The 16,233-nt window shown below is 39.1% G+C and overlaps 1 pseudogene; it reads left to right on the top strand.

Moving 5' to 3' along the window:
- The first annotated feature begins 7,604 nt into the window (after positions 1-7,604).
- On the top strand, positions 7,605-8,358 carry LOC137758566 (YEATS domain-containing protein 4 pseudogene; annotated as a pseudogene).
- The last annotated feature ends 7,875 nt before the right edge of the window (positions 8,359-16,233 follow it).

Genomic DNA, 16,233 nt, shown 5'->3' with positions numbered 1-16,233 from the left:
TCCCTAATTGTGCATAGTAGCCAAGACCAGTATCTGCCTGTGGATAAAATGTATGTTTTCTTTCCCTGATGATTCAGCAGCTTCAAATATGATGGAGTCCTGCTGCCCTTCTATTTCCACTATTAGAGAAAAAAAAAGGTTTAGCATCCAGCTTTCTGAATTTGCCCCCCCCCCAAATGGGATGATATTTTTTTTCACCAGCATAGGGAACTCTGGCCCTTATTTTTTTGATTATACACTTGAACACCTCTGAGTATGATCTTTGGGCAGAATCCAACCTACATGCTGCCCCTGGGCTCAGAGCAGAGATTCCTCAAGTTTCTCCGGGGACACAATTTCCCCTGGGCAATCATTTTGGGACATCACGCTAATAAAAGTGCCTGCCCCTTGTCACTAGGGCTTAAAGTTTGAGTAGCGTATATCAGGAAGGAGCATATTGACAACTCAGGTGTACAACTCCAAAATGCCATTCTGGAAAGGTTTTTCTAGAGACAACTCAGAGCTCCAATCTAAAAGTGGGCTCTTAATTGCAATTATCATAAAAGCCATAAAAATCCTTCATATTGTCATTATGGTTACAACAAAATTTTGATGTCCAGGGAAGTCAACAGAGAAATCTAGATCAAAGTGGACAGAAGCAGCTTTGCAACATGAGCCTCAAAAGCATATGACCAGGGATTCATTTCCGCCTGCAGTGATAAGAAAAATCTAGGGAAAAGGAGAAGATGGGACCTTGAAACAGAAGCCCTAGAGCGAAATCCATATATTGGCATTCAGTAACCATGTAGGTAGAAAAAACTGCCTCATCCTGCCCAGAGATAACAGTAGATATAGAATTTATTCTTAAACTGTATTTTTATTGTATTTGAATTGGATTTTAGTCACCAAATTGGGGGAGGGCCAGGGAGGGGTGCTAGATCTTTAAGTCTTCAAAAAGACCAGTCAGCTTGATATCCAGTGTTTAAATTTGAGGACCACAAACGTGTGTTTTGGCAATTCTGATATGGTATTACTATCAGTTTATACATATATGTATAGTTTTTCTTTTGGTAAAAAAACAGCCAGATAGCCAGCAATTAAGGTGTTTTTCGTCTTTGTGAAATTCATAGGCAAATTCTGACTCTAAAATGCACAGTCTAAATGAAATCTTTGATCTCAATCTGTATATATATTGTACATGACTGCTAGTAGGTATGAAATGCATTTTCAGAACTGAAAACTCATGCAACATAATCATGTGTTTGCATAAGGAATGTTACAATTCTTTGTACTGCAATTCAATAACGGGAAAAGATTTAAGCAGTGCCATCTAGACCTTTTCTCATTTCTTCAAAAGCAGTGCTAAGTGAAAAAATAATAATAATAATAAAAATGGTTTAGGAACCGGAAGACTTTACATTCTAGCATTAGGAACACAAAAAAATCTGTCAGCTTACAAAAGCACAATGCATAGAGAAAGTTCAGTGGAATGCATAATGGGGAAATGAGTCACGTTTATTTTAATCAAGACCCGCATTAAATTGGCAACTAAGACAATTTCCATTTTCTATAGGTAACTGTTGTCCAATTTTATGATTAAAGTCATACTCAATAACAAAAACAGCCAACAAACAGGTCTACAACATATCTACATGTATATATGTGTATATATAGATCCATGTAAACATACATACATATAAATGCATTCATATGTTGGAAAACAAAAGGAATAAGCTAATATGTTTTATTTCCTTCATTAAATCAGTGTATGAATATTTTTCATTTGGCAACTGACAAATCAACATATTGAAACAAGTAATACAGGGTACTGAGCATTTCTCTATCAGCGAATCAATGCCTACAGTTCTTATGAACCACTGCACAGTTTGACACTACAATAGTACTGTACCTCAGAACATGGAAATTAACTAGTTCTCACATTGCTTGTCTACTTATTCTTTTTCAAGGAAACAAATAACATTGTCCATTGGTGATTTAAAAAGAAAAATGTCTTAAGAAAACACAAAATGATAAAAAAAAAAAAAATTCCTCCTAGGAGGAGGAAAAAAAATAACTAAACCCCACCATGTTGGTTAGGGCAGATACTCTCAACTGTAGCAATCATGCCATTTTGCTGAGTATACAGAGTCCATGTAATGTGAGCAACCATAACTTTCACTGAACGTGTGTAAATATTAAAACAGATTTCTTAAATATTTTTAACTTCTAATTTGTATTTTATGGTAAGGTAACACGCTAATTCTGTTTATGGCTTAAGTTGATGTGTTATTATGTAAATAATTAAACATGCTGTAAATGAATAGTCGATAGATACAAATAATTGTTTAGGTTTTTTTTCCTTAATTTTTATTTATTTTTTACTAAGTACGGTTGCTGCAGCCCCAGCAGAGAAATTTAAACATCCTTTTGCATAAATGGTTTGGGATCCCAGACAGAAGGGTTTCAATTTGCTATCACACAGACACACAGACACACACACACACACACACACACACACACACACACAACACACATACTCTTTTACTTGCCAGCTCAGTCATTCCCACTCTTGCCCCTTCTATGGGAAATACTATAGTGTTTATGTAGTCGATGAAACAACCAAGAGATAGCCTTAGAAATGGCAACTGGGAAAAGCAGAAATGATCATTGATTACTTGATAGAATTTTTTATATGTAAGAGTTTAAGAAATCAAAGATCATAACTTAAATCTCAATTTTCAAAGAGTAAAGGTTTATATTGATGGCACTTGAGGAAATAAAAATGCTTACTATTCATACCCGCTCCAGAAATGTGTTACACATAATACATAGAGAAGACCTTTTTTTAATAATAGCATTTTGTCCTTAGGTAGTATTGTTCCTTTTAACCAAAGACTCCAGAATTATTAAAAAATAAATAAGGAAAGGAAAAAGAAAAAATGAGGGAAAATGGGAAAAAAAGACACTGCTTCACACCAAAGGTTTAAAAAATATTTTCCACATACACTAGGAACATTGTAAAAAGTAGTAAGGAGCCAACAGAATGCTAATTAAGATACCACACTAAACAAGTCATTTAAGAAAAAAAAAAACACTTAAATATCTATTAGTTATTTGCAAATTGAAGTAAAACATTTCTGTAAATCCATAGATGAATGCAAAACGCTGACATCGGGTTTTAATTTGCTTTGAGAATTTGTTTTGTGAAAAAGGTAAATGTGATCCAAAATGAAGAACAAATCTTTGTGTTTTTTTAACTTTAAAACCAAATGTCTCTTTCCTGTCACATGTCATTATTCTGATGCCCATATGTGTGTCCTGGCACCATCTGAAGCAAGTTGACAGTTTCATCAGCTTGTATCTTTCTCTTTTTAGTTCAATAATTTGAGTTCAGTGGTCATTTTAAACATATTAATTCAAAGTTGAAAATAATTTAAATTCCATAACATTTTAAAGTTTTTATTTGCATGGGTGTTTAAATAGTTCTGTTATGAATATTGTCCCTGCACAGTTCTGAATTGTCCTTTTATAAAAAGTGATATTCTAGTTTCTTCACAATGTAGTGATTATCAGCCTTACTAATTACCTTGTAGCCTTTCTTAATATGCACATAATGCACATTTTCCAATGGCTAGAAAATGCAAAACACAAGTGGATATCATTGCATCTATTTTCATGTCTTTCTAAAAAACAGGACTACTACAATCTCTGGGATACATGAGATAGTAACAAATGAGGGTTATAAATGCGTAGCACATAAGAATTATTTTCTTGGATTTAAACATTACAGCCACTTTCAGCATGTAAATATATAATAATGTTGGCTAGTGTGTAATTCTTGAACTAAGAAGTATAAATAAAACTTAAAACGATGTGTGTATAAGTGGTTTCATTGAGTTCAGAATTTTTTTGATCTATGACTATGAGTTAGATTGTAGAATTATAGCTTTTCTAAAAAGCAATAAAAATTTGGGAACTTGGGATGGGCTCTAGGGCAGACTTGAGTTTGAGCTCTGATTTGTCACATATTAGGTGTATGATTGCGCAGCTATCTAATCCATCCGCCTCTCATTTTTCTTATCTGAAGAAAAAAATATAATTGTACCTCCTTCATAGAGCTGTTGTATAGTTGAAATGAAATAACCCGTAAGAAGTCCTTAGCATAGTACAAACACGTTAAGTGGTGTGTAAACAGTAGATGACAGTAGATAATAGCAACAACAGTAGTGTTGCTATTATTAATTATAATCGTTACTAGAATATTCAGCATGTTTTATCACGAATTCTATCATGATACCTAAAACATCATAGTAATTATTAAATGTTCTCTTAGGTTATATACTTATGGGTAATTAATTAAGAACTTGGCTTCAATCATGAAAATATATGACAAACGTGATTCATTTAACATTCTACATATATCCTCTGAAGACGTTACACTAAGTACTTTGTGAATTGAATACTTACTTAATCCTTACCATATTCCTAAGAGTAGCAGAAATTCAAGATCAGAAAGAATAAGTACCTTGCCCGTGAGAGTAGAAGAACTTGGATTCCTACCCAGCCTGGACTCATCCGCAATTCCTTGCAAATTCCACCTCATCATTAAAAGTGGGTGCCCAGGCATGTTCAGTTCTCATTCATTGTGGTCATTTCCCAAGAAACATTTGCTGAGAGCCTGCCATCTGCCAGACCTTGTAATGCTAGTGGAAAATTAGCGCTTAGGCTCACAAGGCCCCTACCCTCTTGGATTATATGGAAGCTCTCAAATGCATGGGAACTCTCCTGAGGCCAGCTAATTAGTTGGGGACAAGCCTAGTGTCTTTCACTCTTATTGACTTTCAAATGTCCAAATAGCACCTCATAGACTCTGTCCACCTGAGCAAGGCAGCCTGTCAGGGCAAAATTGTCCAATAAAGTCATGATTAAAAGGAGCTATAGCTACCAAGGGATGACACTACCGAAAAAAACTCACCTATAGTGAAGACCCAGTTCCTGCCAGCTTACATTGCAAATTGCAAATCGTATCATCTAGAGATGTACAATTCTTCCATTTGCATTTGCTATCCTTCATGCTAACTTTCAACATTTCTGTCCAGCAGAGAGAACACATGTACGCTCAAATCCAAAAACACATTCATATAACTGGTGGTGCGTGCGTGCGTGTGTGTGCGTGTGTGTTCATGAGCCTGTGTGGGCAGGGTATGCTGAGAGGGCCAATAGGAAATGCTACTGTAGGTGGGGTCATGGTCTATTACTTACCTTGAGAGGAGAACATTCCCAGATATTTCCCCCCGAAAAAGCTGATCAATTGGCAATGAGAAAATTCCCCCACTCATATTCTAACTACTATAATTTCCTAAAGTGAAACTACCCTTGCTCTCTTCTGAAACTTGTTCTAATTATGAAATATCATATGACATTTCCCATACAGAGTATTTTTGTAAACTGTTAGATCCACCTCCCAGAATAATACCCGTTTAGTGAGAAAAATTCTCAGGGATGGCAGGAGACACAATCAGTCCACAGTCCTTGATTTCCTAAAGCAGACAGCAACAAAATAAACACATTCTTGTCTCTTCAAATCTCTGTATCAGAGCATTAGCCAAATGTGCACATTACCTACTACAGCATCACCCCACCACATGGCCTAGAACCAAGGAATGATCATGGGATGACAAGTTCCAGACAAGCCCCAAACGATTAGGCTTCTTATCAATGTCTTGATTTGTGCATGTTCTGATCTTTCCTTTTGTTTTCCGGTAGCCAACTAGGTCATTAGTATTTATATATATATATATATATATATATATATATATATATATATATATATATATATGTATCTTTTCATTTCAGAGATTTGTATTGGATAGAAGGGAGACACTGCTGGAAGATACTCAGAGATGATGCTTAGCACCCCACAGGTACTGAGGAACATGAGTGTCTTTCAGGGTAAGGAGAGAGGGAGGGATGCTTTCTCTGAGACTGGGAAGGAGAAAAGCAGCAGGTTCCAGGCGAGTGGAGACCTGCATACCATTCGGCGGTAGTGACCTGGGGAAATGGCAGACCTCGGAGCAGATGGCCCAATGAAGCTTAGGAAGCCAGCCCATGGCACTGGCCCAGGTGTGCCGCTAGAGTGGCAGTCTTTGACCCATGAAAGAATCAAACAGGCTGGAACATGGAGTAGAAAAGAAATGTGTTTTTTTTTTTCCTCTACAGCTTCATTTAAGATGTTAGATTCATCACTGCACTCCCATCTGCTGGGACCTAGTGGGTCCTTGGTCACTCCACCCTGGAAAGTGCTGAGACTCAACAGCATGAATTTGATATTGGATCAGTAATACAGTATTTCTAGTAATAGATGTCCAAAGGTGGGTGGGGAATAATTGGTTCCAGGTCTGAAAGTCAAAAGGCTAATGAGATACAAAATTTAGTTAAAGGATTGATATATCTTATGTCTTGGAAGCTCAAACGTGTACACAGGGCTTAATGAAATTGTAGACAAATAACATAGGCCTGGTGTAATACAATAGGGAGTGGTGGGGACTGTGGGTAACTGGGGAGAAACAAGCTCTATCTAAAGAGGCGGTCACTACTGAGCACCATCCAGTTGTCGTCTTGAGGAATTGCAAGCCCAGTGATTCCAGATTAATCTGAGAATGCAAGAAGCCCCCACGGCACTGAATCTTTTACTTCATGGGCAGGTACAGTAAGGCCGGAGAGACACAGAAACTTTCATCTTTCTTGTGCCAAAAATCCATGCTGAGGTTTTAGAGTCATAATCCTCACACCAAGATTGAGGAAGGAGCATATGACAAGCTCCATGAGAGTGTGTGTAGAGTGAACAAGCTTCTATGCCATTATAGTGGTGGAATGATCAGTTTTCTTCCCTTTCCTGGAAGCCAACACCTTATAAATGTAAGAAAGTAAAATACTTCCGTGTACTCTCAAAGCAAAAAATAGAGAAACTTTTTTAGTAGAAATAGGTACAGAAAATTGCCAGCAGAAGTTTTCACAAGGTAAACAGTCTGGTTGGCTTTTAGATCACTCACTCGGAGGGCTTTTGTCTCCTACCGGTAGAGCAGAAGCCCCTTACTCTCCCCCAACACCTCCTGGGCCCACTCAGCAGGCAAATGGCCCTGACTGAGTATAAGACAGAGCCACCAGAGCAGGGATTTGGGAGAGGAGCAAAGAGTCCTGAAGGGGCAAGGAACTGCTGGTTGAGCAACGAAGGGAGAAAAGGGAGGCGAGGGTGGAGGCTCTGGGGCACTTTGTCACTGATGGGGTGGAGGGGGGTCATGGGCCCTAAGATTCTCCTAGACTATGTCAACTCCGGGGATGAAGCACGGGCACAAACTCAGTGGGCAAGGGAAGCTACCCACACATTTCCACCTCCCCAAAGACCCTGTGTAGACTGGAATTTAGTGAATGAACCTGAAAGTGAAGAACTAATAAAAGGTCCCGCTCTCCTCTCCGCGACGCTCCCCCCGCGGTGAGGCGTTGGTGATCCCTCAGCACCCCGAGCCCTGCTGACCCATCCTCCTTCGGCCAGAAACCCTCCTCCTGGTACCGCGCGGGAGGCGCGGGGCTTCTGAGCGGAGCGGCGAGTCCGCCACCCCGGTCTCTTTCCCTGGCGGCGCCGGCTTCTTCCGTAGGACAATATGTTCAAGAGAATGGCCGAATCTGGGCCTGACTCCGGCGGGAGAGTGAAAGGGGTTACTATCGTTAAACCAATCGTTTATGGTAATGTTGCTCGATATTTTGGAAAGAAAAGAGAAGAGGATGGGCACACCCATCAGTGGACAGTATATGCAAAACCATATAGAAATGAGGATATGTCAGCATGTGAAGAAAATCCAATTTAAATTACATGAAAGCTATGGCAGTCCTTTAAGAGTTGTTACTAAGCCTCCATATGAAATTACTGAAACAGGTTGGGGTAAATTCGAAATAGTCATCAAAATATTTTTCATTGATCCTAATGAAAGACCTGTAACCCTGTATCATTAATTAAAGCTATTTCAATCAGACACCAATGCAATGCTGGGAAAAAAGACAGTGGTTTCAGAGCTCTATGACGAAATGATGTTTCAAGACACAACAGCGATGACACAACAATTATTAACAACATCTCATCAGCTTACCTTAGGATCCTATAAGCATGAAACAGAATTTGCAGAACTTGAAGTGAAAACCAGAGAAAAATTAGAAGCTGCGAAAAAAAAAAAAAAAAACTTTGAAATTGCAGAGCTTAAGGAGAGATTAAAAGCAAGTCGTGAAACTATAAATTGTTTAAAAAATGAAATCAGGAAACTCGAAGAAGATGATCAGACAAAAGAAATATAAACGGTTCTGAAGAGAACTCGATAGTAAGTGAAACTAAAATAAGGTGGAGTTTAACGGAGAGATGGGCTACAAATGCTGCGATGTTTCTTAGAGGAACTGCACATACAGTTGTCAGCCATAGATTTCTCAGCAACGGGGGCAAAGCATTTGTACTTTACAAGCAGTCTTTAATGTGAAATATATGTGTATAATGCTGTATAGGCATTTTATCAACCCATTTCAGGGTAGTTCTGTGATATTAAGCACAATTTTAAAACATTTTGATTGCATTGTATGTATAGCTTATCCTTTTGACGGACATCAAAATTTCATTATAAAGCATAACTTGTACAAATTTTGTACTTCCCTAGTAGTTAGAATTCGTGGTAAAATTAATGTGTATGTTTAATTTCTTAAGTTCTTACCTGCCCCCATCCCAACTCTTTTGTATCTGATGTGCCCAGTGCCCAGTAAGCACAATAAATGTAGTTTACAGATGATTAAAAAAAAAAAAAAGAAAAAAGAACTAATAAAAAAAAGTATCCAGAAATTTCTGAGATGAAGCAGCAATGGTTGGAGAGGGGAACTGCAAATGCAAAGAAGAAATTTCATCCTAATCACAATAATAAAATGTATTATTGGGGGCTTCCCTGGTGGCACAGTGGTTGAGAATCTGCCTGCCAATGCAGGGGACACGGGTTCGAGCCCTGGTCTGGGAAGATCCCACATGCTGCGGAGCAACTAGGCCCGGGAGCCGCAATTACTGAGCCTGCGCGTCTGGAACCCGTGCTCCGCAACAAGAGAGGCCGCCATAGTGAGAGGCCCACGCACCGCGATGAAGGGTGGCCCCCGCTTGCCGCAACTAGAGAAAGCCCTCGCACAGAAACGAAGACCCAACACAGCCAAAAATAAATAAATAAATAAATAAATAAAATACCTAGCATATATATATTTTTTAAAAAAGTATTATTGGTTGATAAACAAAACCGTTTGAAAATCACTAATCCATAGCGATGAGCAGAAGAATCTGCTCCCACCTTGGTGTCCTGGGAAAGGAGAGAAGGAGGAAGAAAGGGAAGAGGACAAGACGAAATAAAGGGAGGAAGGAAAGAAGAACCTGAGAAATATTTCCAGCACCTGACACTCTCCCCTCCCAGAATGTCATATGAATTCAATTCTCTAAACAACTCTGTGAGGTGTGAACTGTTGCCGTATCTATGTTGCAGAGGACACAAAATGGCAATGATTGGTATTGCATCCCAGAGCTGGCCAACTCCAAATCCCACGCCCTTAACCCCTTTACTTAGCTGCTACCCGATACATTCCACAGCCTCAGTTTAGCTTTTGGGGATACAGCATCTTTGACAGTGAAATTAGAAACACGTCCAAAATCTTTAGGGGATTAAAAAGAAGAGAGAAGTGTTTACTCCTAAGTTTCCATTTTATGTTTATAGGTTTACGTTTTTAAAATGTTATTTTTAAAAGCTGAGAACTGTCAAATTCTAGATATTTTGATGTTCCCCTTAATTTATTTGGGTGAGAGCAGAGAGCTGTTGAAAGAAATCAAGTAACTTAAACACATCTTTCAAAGGATTTTGAAAATCTACTTTCTTTCTCTCTTTCTCTTTAAATATCATTATCCTTTCTCTGTCTTCATTTTTTTAAATTATGAATTACAAAAGCAATACTTTTCAGTGTGGAAGATTATGTTGTTGTTGTTATTTATGTCTCAGCAGTAAAGGTTGGACTTTCTTTATAGCTAAGACAACACAGAGAGAGAAAGCCCGCCTCTCTTGTCAACTGGTCAACTGGACATGAGTAAACCTGGCCAGTAGAAGTTTCCCAGGAGATCAAGAGAGTTTATGAACGTGCAGGCTAATAAATGCTCCTGAAATTGTGTGAGATTCATGGCAGGGAAATATCAGGGTTCTTGGAACATCAGTACAGGAGTGGCCCAGGGTAGAGTTCACGTTTCTCATTCTCTGAGTGGACCAAGCCTGACAAAAAAATGGAAGGATTCTTTTTACACCTAGTTTTCTCTCCACGCTTCAAAACACCCTTGGATGGATCATAGATCCATTTGAGGTTGGCACGTTTCAGAAGTGGCTTGCCAGCTCTTTATTTATTCATTCTCATTTCTCATTCGACTTGCCAGGAAGTCATTTGAACATTTAAAGAATCTCTCTTGATAAAACAGAACTATGGATGCATACAAAGTACAAGAACATTAATAAATAAAAAGTTCTAAATGTTTAAGAATCTTTATCTAAAATTAAATTACAGGCAGGATCTTGCCAGTTTGAAGGGAGTTTTTCCTGGTCCAGCTTTGGCAGATAGTAAGGACGCTGGCTCCTGGCTCTGGCTCTCATGCCAGGAGCAGTCTTGGAGCACTCAGGACAGCCTCTCTGAGATCCCTGGTGTGGAGTAGGCAGGAAAAAACAAATGCTCAGGGAGCTTCCCAAGCCTACATGGCATATGCAGAGCCTGGGAGTCCTCCTGCTTCCAGTCTCCCCTTCTCATCTATGTTAGTTAGGGTTTTACAGAGAGACAGAGCCGATAGGATGTGTGTATACATAGAGAGAAATTTATTTTAAGGAATTTTCTCGTGCAGTTATGGAGGCTGGCACATCTAAAATTTGAAAGGTAGACTAGCAGGCTGGAGACTCAGGGAAGGGCTAAAGTTGCTATTCAAATGCAAAGGCCCTCAGTCTGGAAGCTGGGAAAGACCTGATGTTGTAGTTCAAGTCCAAAGGCCATCTGCTGGCAGAATTTCTTCTTGCTCAAGGAAGTCAATCTTTTTTTCTGTTCAGGCCTTCAACTGATTGGATGAGACCCATCCACAATATGGAGGGCAATCTGCTTTACTCAGTCACCGGTTTCAATGTTAACCTCATCCAAAAAACACCCTCACAGAAACATCCAGAATAACGCTTGACTATCTGAGCATCATAGCCCAGTGGAGTTGACACATGAAATTAACCATCACAATAGCCTGTGTTGTTTTTATGTTTTTGGGGTTTTTTTGTTTTTTTGTTTTTAGTAAGGAAGAAGATATTTAATAATAAAGAGCAAATAATTGCATGCTATAAAAATAAAAATAAAAGCATAGGCACTCACTTTACCAGGTATCAAAACATATTAAAGTCTAATTGTCACTTCCCTTCTTATAAACCTTCAAACTTTCTACTTTAACCTAAGGAAAACCTTTAAATTTATCATGGTACTCAAAGTCCTTTGTGATCTGTTTATTGCTCATTTCTAGATCTTGCTTTTTCATCCTGTCCTTGAGTCCCAAGCTCCCACCAGGCTGAATTACTTTCAACTCCACAGAGACAGTATTCATTCCCTTGCCTTTCTAGGCCTTTGCTCTTACTGTTTCTTCTTCCTGAAACATTTTTTCTCATCCCTAAAACTCCGTCTTTCATGAATTCCTATTCACATTTTCCAGGTAAAAACTTAAACATCACTTTATCTGGGGAGATTTCTTGACTCCAAAGACTGATGATGAATTCCCAGCACACAGCATCCTGCTTAACTATTTGTTAAATAACTGAATAAAATCCATGTGTTCTGCAGAACCAAAAGTAACCCCAAGTATGGGTAAGCATAGTATTAGGTGACAGCACAAGCTATTTAATAGTGGACGCTGGCTCATGAAACCAGCCTTCTTAGCGCTCTCTGGGTTTTGCTTCTGCTTCACTGATTGCCCTTCCTCAGAGCCCTTTGCTGGTTTCTCATCTGCTCCCCAACCACTTCATGCTGGAGTGCCTCAAATTGATATCTTCATTCCATACTCCTCCCCTAAACTCCAGGGGAGTTTCTTGTTGTCTAGTTTCTTGACATTATATTTTGAATGTCTAATGGACATCTCAAATGTTCAAGACTGACCTTTCTTCCAAAGTTGGTGACAACTTCAGTTAGTCTGGCCAAGACACCTGTAGTCATTTTTTATTCCTCTTTTCTGCTCACCTTACTTCTAATTCATCTGAAAATCATGCTGGCTATAACTTCAAAATATATCCAAAATCTGACTACTTCTCATCCTCTTCCCTGTTACCAGCCTTGTCTGAGTCACCACAATCTTTTATCTGGATGATTTCAACAAGGCTTCTAGATGGTCTTCCTGTAGCTACCCCTTGCTGCCCTACAGACTGTTTTCAACACAACAGCCAGACTGATCTTTTTAAAAGGCAAGACAGATCATAGAATTGTTCTGCTCGAAAGGCTATGATGCCTCTGTATTTCAATCAGAGTAAAAGCCAACTTTCTTAAAATGGCCTGAAAGTCTATACATAGCCCAAATCCCCACATGCGCCTAGCTGATGCTGGATCTTATTACTCTCCCCTGGTTCTCTGAGCTCCAGCCACACTGACCTTCCTGCTCTACTTCAGATGAACTAGACATGCTTCTGACCAGGGCTCACACTCTGTTCCTTCTGCCTGGAAGCGTCCTCCCAAGAATCTGCTTGAGTAATTCCCTCTTCCCCTTCCGGTCTTTCAATAAGTCCTAGCCTTACTACCCAATTTGGTACTGCCCTCTACTCCCTAACCACACCCACCCAGGTACACTTGACCCCATACCTGCTCTGCTTTTTATTTCTCCATCCATCATGTCATATAGTTGACTTATTTTTTATGCTCTTCATTTGGCATCTGTCTCTCCTGCTTAAGGGTATACATTCTAGCCTTTTTTTTTTTATTGATGTATCCCAATGTAGAAAAATATACATAGTAGGTATTTGATAAATATTTATTGGATGAACAAATGAACAACTTTAACAATCAAATACCAATATTGGGGAACTTATTAAAAGAATATTTACCTTGACCACAGCCAAAGATTCTAGATTAGTAAGTTTGGGGGTGGGACCAAGTGAACTGTATTTTTCATAAGCAGCCTAGGTCTTGTCATGACCATCAGAGTTTTTGAACACTGCTGAAAACCACAGGGTCTTGATTTGGCTTGACGGTGGCAGTTCCTCTTAAAACTTTCTGAGTTTGCACGTTAGGGTGTGGCTAAAGATTTTATTTTATCAATAAATGATCAGTTGATCCAAAGAGTATCCTACGTGGGGAAAAAAAAAGATTCTTGACCCATTCTCCTCTTGAATATTAATAATAATAAATATGCTTGGGTATGTGCAGAGCTTAATGGGGAAAATAAGTATGCATTGGCTAGAACAGAGATATTCCTAATCTATTTCTGCAAATGGCAATTCTTCCATTATGAGGTCTTTTATCCTGATACTTATTGACACCGTGCCTCACCTTTCCACGTATCATATTTATTTCTAACTTATGATTTTCTCTTCTCCCAACCCTGACATCTATTAGAAGAAAAGGGCTAACAATGAAAATGAGACTGTGATGTTTGATCCAGGTTATAAATACAAAAGCCCAATACTTTAAAAAATGGATACAGCCCTTAACTTGCTATATGATCTCAGGAACTACATTTCAACTCTCTCAGCTCAGTTTCATCATCTATGAACGAATAATCTGGCATAATCTTTTGATGTGTATGGGAAGGCATTCTGTAAAGTGCAAAGTGTAGCATGCACTAAGACACTTATAATATTATTAATAATAGTCCTCCATTTTCTGGATCCACATCAATAATGGACATCTGATATATTTTTCTGTCCATATTTTCCTCGGGACAGTGGCTTACCAAAAACAGGGAGGATTAGAGATGAGTAGTCCTCTCTAGGTGTAGGCAATAAGGTGATACATCGTCTGAAAAGAATTTTAAAACAATAATAAAATTGACTGAAATGTGGTCTGTTTTTTATTATCACCTTAAGCCCACAGGCTAAACAAAAGTCAGAGATAAAATGCTACCCCTGACTGGGTCAGACTCCTTCCATTGCCCCCACCTCCACCTTAGGTTCCTCCCTCTTCCACACATAATCCTTGTGATCTACTAGGACTAACACCCCTGCAGACTCCAGAGTGAACACATGACCCAGACCTGACCAAGTATTCTATTGTATCCCTCCTGGCCGCAGTGATCTGTTGGAAGATAAATGAGTGACCAAGTCAGTCCAGTCAATGCCATGCAACCGTGGGACTTCTCTGTGGGGTGGGTAAGATACCTCTTTATTTCAGCAAGATTTGAGGATGGGTCAGGACATGAGTGTGGCAGCTTCTGGCAGCCATCCTGCCAGCACAAGAAGAGTCTGCCTGGGAATTGAGCCAACACAAATGAAAGCGGAGACAAGAAATGGGAAGACTGAGATCATGGCTAGATGGTGTCATTACATCACGCAGAGACACCTGTGCCTGCACTTTCTAGAATCCCAGTCCCGTGCTAGTTTGATTTGGGTTTTGACCACTTACATCCTGAAAATCACCAAGATCAAAGACTTTGTTAAAGGAGATTGATTTACACTGGGAAGCACGTGAGTGGAAGGGTAGGTCATGTCGGAAGTAAAGCGTGAGGTGTCACCCAGTCAATGAAAGGACCTCAGTTTTACCACCTACAAAGTGAGAAATGGAAAAGTAGAAGAGATGATTGCTGGATAATTCAAATTCTCCTAATTCCAAACGTTTCTTAGCATAGCTCAGACATACCCTGGTACATGATGGAAATTTTGGAAACTGGTCCACATATGAAAATAGAAGGATTTTGAATCACCTGCCAAAACATAAATTAACCATATAAAACTAAGACACAGGATTGATGACATGGAATACCTAAGGTAATTAACATGCCTTTGGCTTCCACAGCAGCTGATGTCAAAAGCACATGAGGTTTCTGTATTTACAGTTGTTCTGTTAATGCATTATAATTACAGGTGTAATCAAACATAAAAGTTTGATTTTTTTGCCTAAATGACACCTTTAATCACTTCTGAATAAGACACGACTCCAATTAGAGATATCTTCAGAAAATCACACCTAATGGCATCATTTATTAGAATTCTAAATAGGAGCTCTTTATTTCAATGCCATCTCCCTTTAATCTGTTTTCCTAGAGAAGGGCATGGTTTCCTGCACATTAAGGCCGCAGGTAAAATTCTATGACTGGAATTGAGCATAACAGATCCTCCACCAGAGAAATCACTAAACAAATTTTTTTCTCAATTAAAATAAATTCAACAAACTGCTCTGAGTACCCACCAAGTGCCAAATAGTATTTTAAAATGTGTACGTGAGCAAGTCTTCAAACCTGTCCACAATAGATTTAGGATGTAATGGAGGTTGCAAATGCATGAGTTAGGCCTTGAAGTAGCATATGACTAGCAGAGAAAGGAGAGCATACTTCATGCACAAGGAATGGCCTGAGTGACCATGAAGTCTGGGAGGTGGAAGAAGAGAGATTACATTTGGAAATGAAATCATGTCAAGATGAGGTCATACTGGGTAAAGGATAGGCCCTAATCCAATGAATGCTGTCTTTATGAGAAGACATTTGGACACAGCGACACAGAGGAAGATGGTCATGTTAAGACAGAGATAGAAGCTGAAGTTATAATATTGCAAGGTAAGGAATGCCAGGGATTGCTGGTGACCACTAGAAGACAGGAAGAAAGGAAGGATCTTCTCCTAAAGCCTTCAGATAGAGCATGGCCCGGCTGTCCACCATGAGAAGGGGATGCTCTTGAAGTCACTGAACCCAAAAAAAGAAAGGCAAAAGAAGTAGGTCTGATATCAACACCCTTTCGCAGCAGAGTGACCTCAGCAGACGAGCAAAGACTCATGAGCAACGAACAAATGGTTGGCACTGAGATTTAGAAGTTGTTTGCAATGTCGCATTATTTCATTAAAAAAAAGAAAAAAAAACATTAACCTAGCATTTCCTCTTGCTTTTTAGCTGCTTCTGCCACCCCAGCTTCTTTTTCTCTGACATTCCCAGAAGAAGCAGCTTTATTTGATAGCCAACTTTTTCTCTTTACCTGGTGATTCAACATCCTATTGTAGACACTT

The sequence above is a fragment of the Eschrichtius robustus genome, chromosome 2 (genome assembly GCF_028021215.1).
Source record: "Eschrichtius robustus isolate mEscRob2 chromosome 2, mEscRob2.pri, whole genome shotgun sequence".
Taxonomy (NCBI): domain Eukaryota; kingdom Metazoa; phylum Chordata; class Mammalia; order Artiodactyla; family Eschrichtiidae; genus Eschrichtius; species Eschrichtius robustus.
The sequence above is the reverse complement of the archived record's forward strand: the minus strand, read 5'-3'. Positions and strand labels throughout refer to the sequence as shown.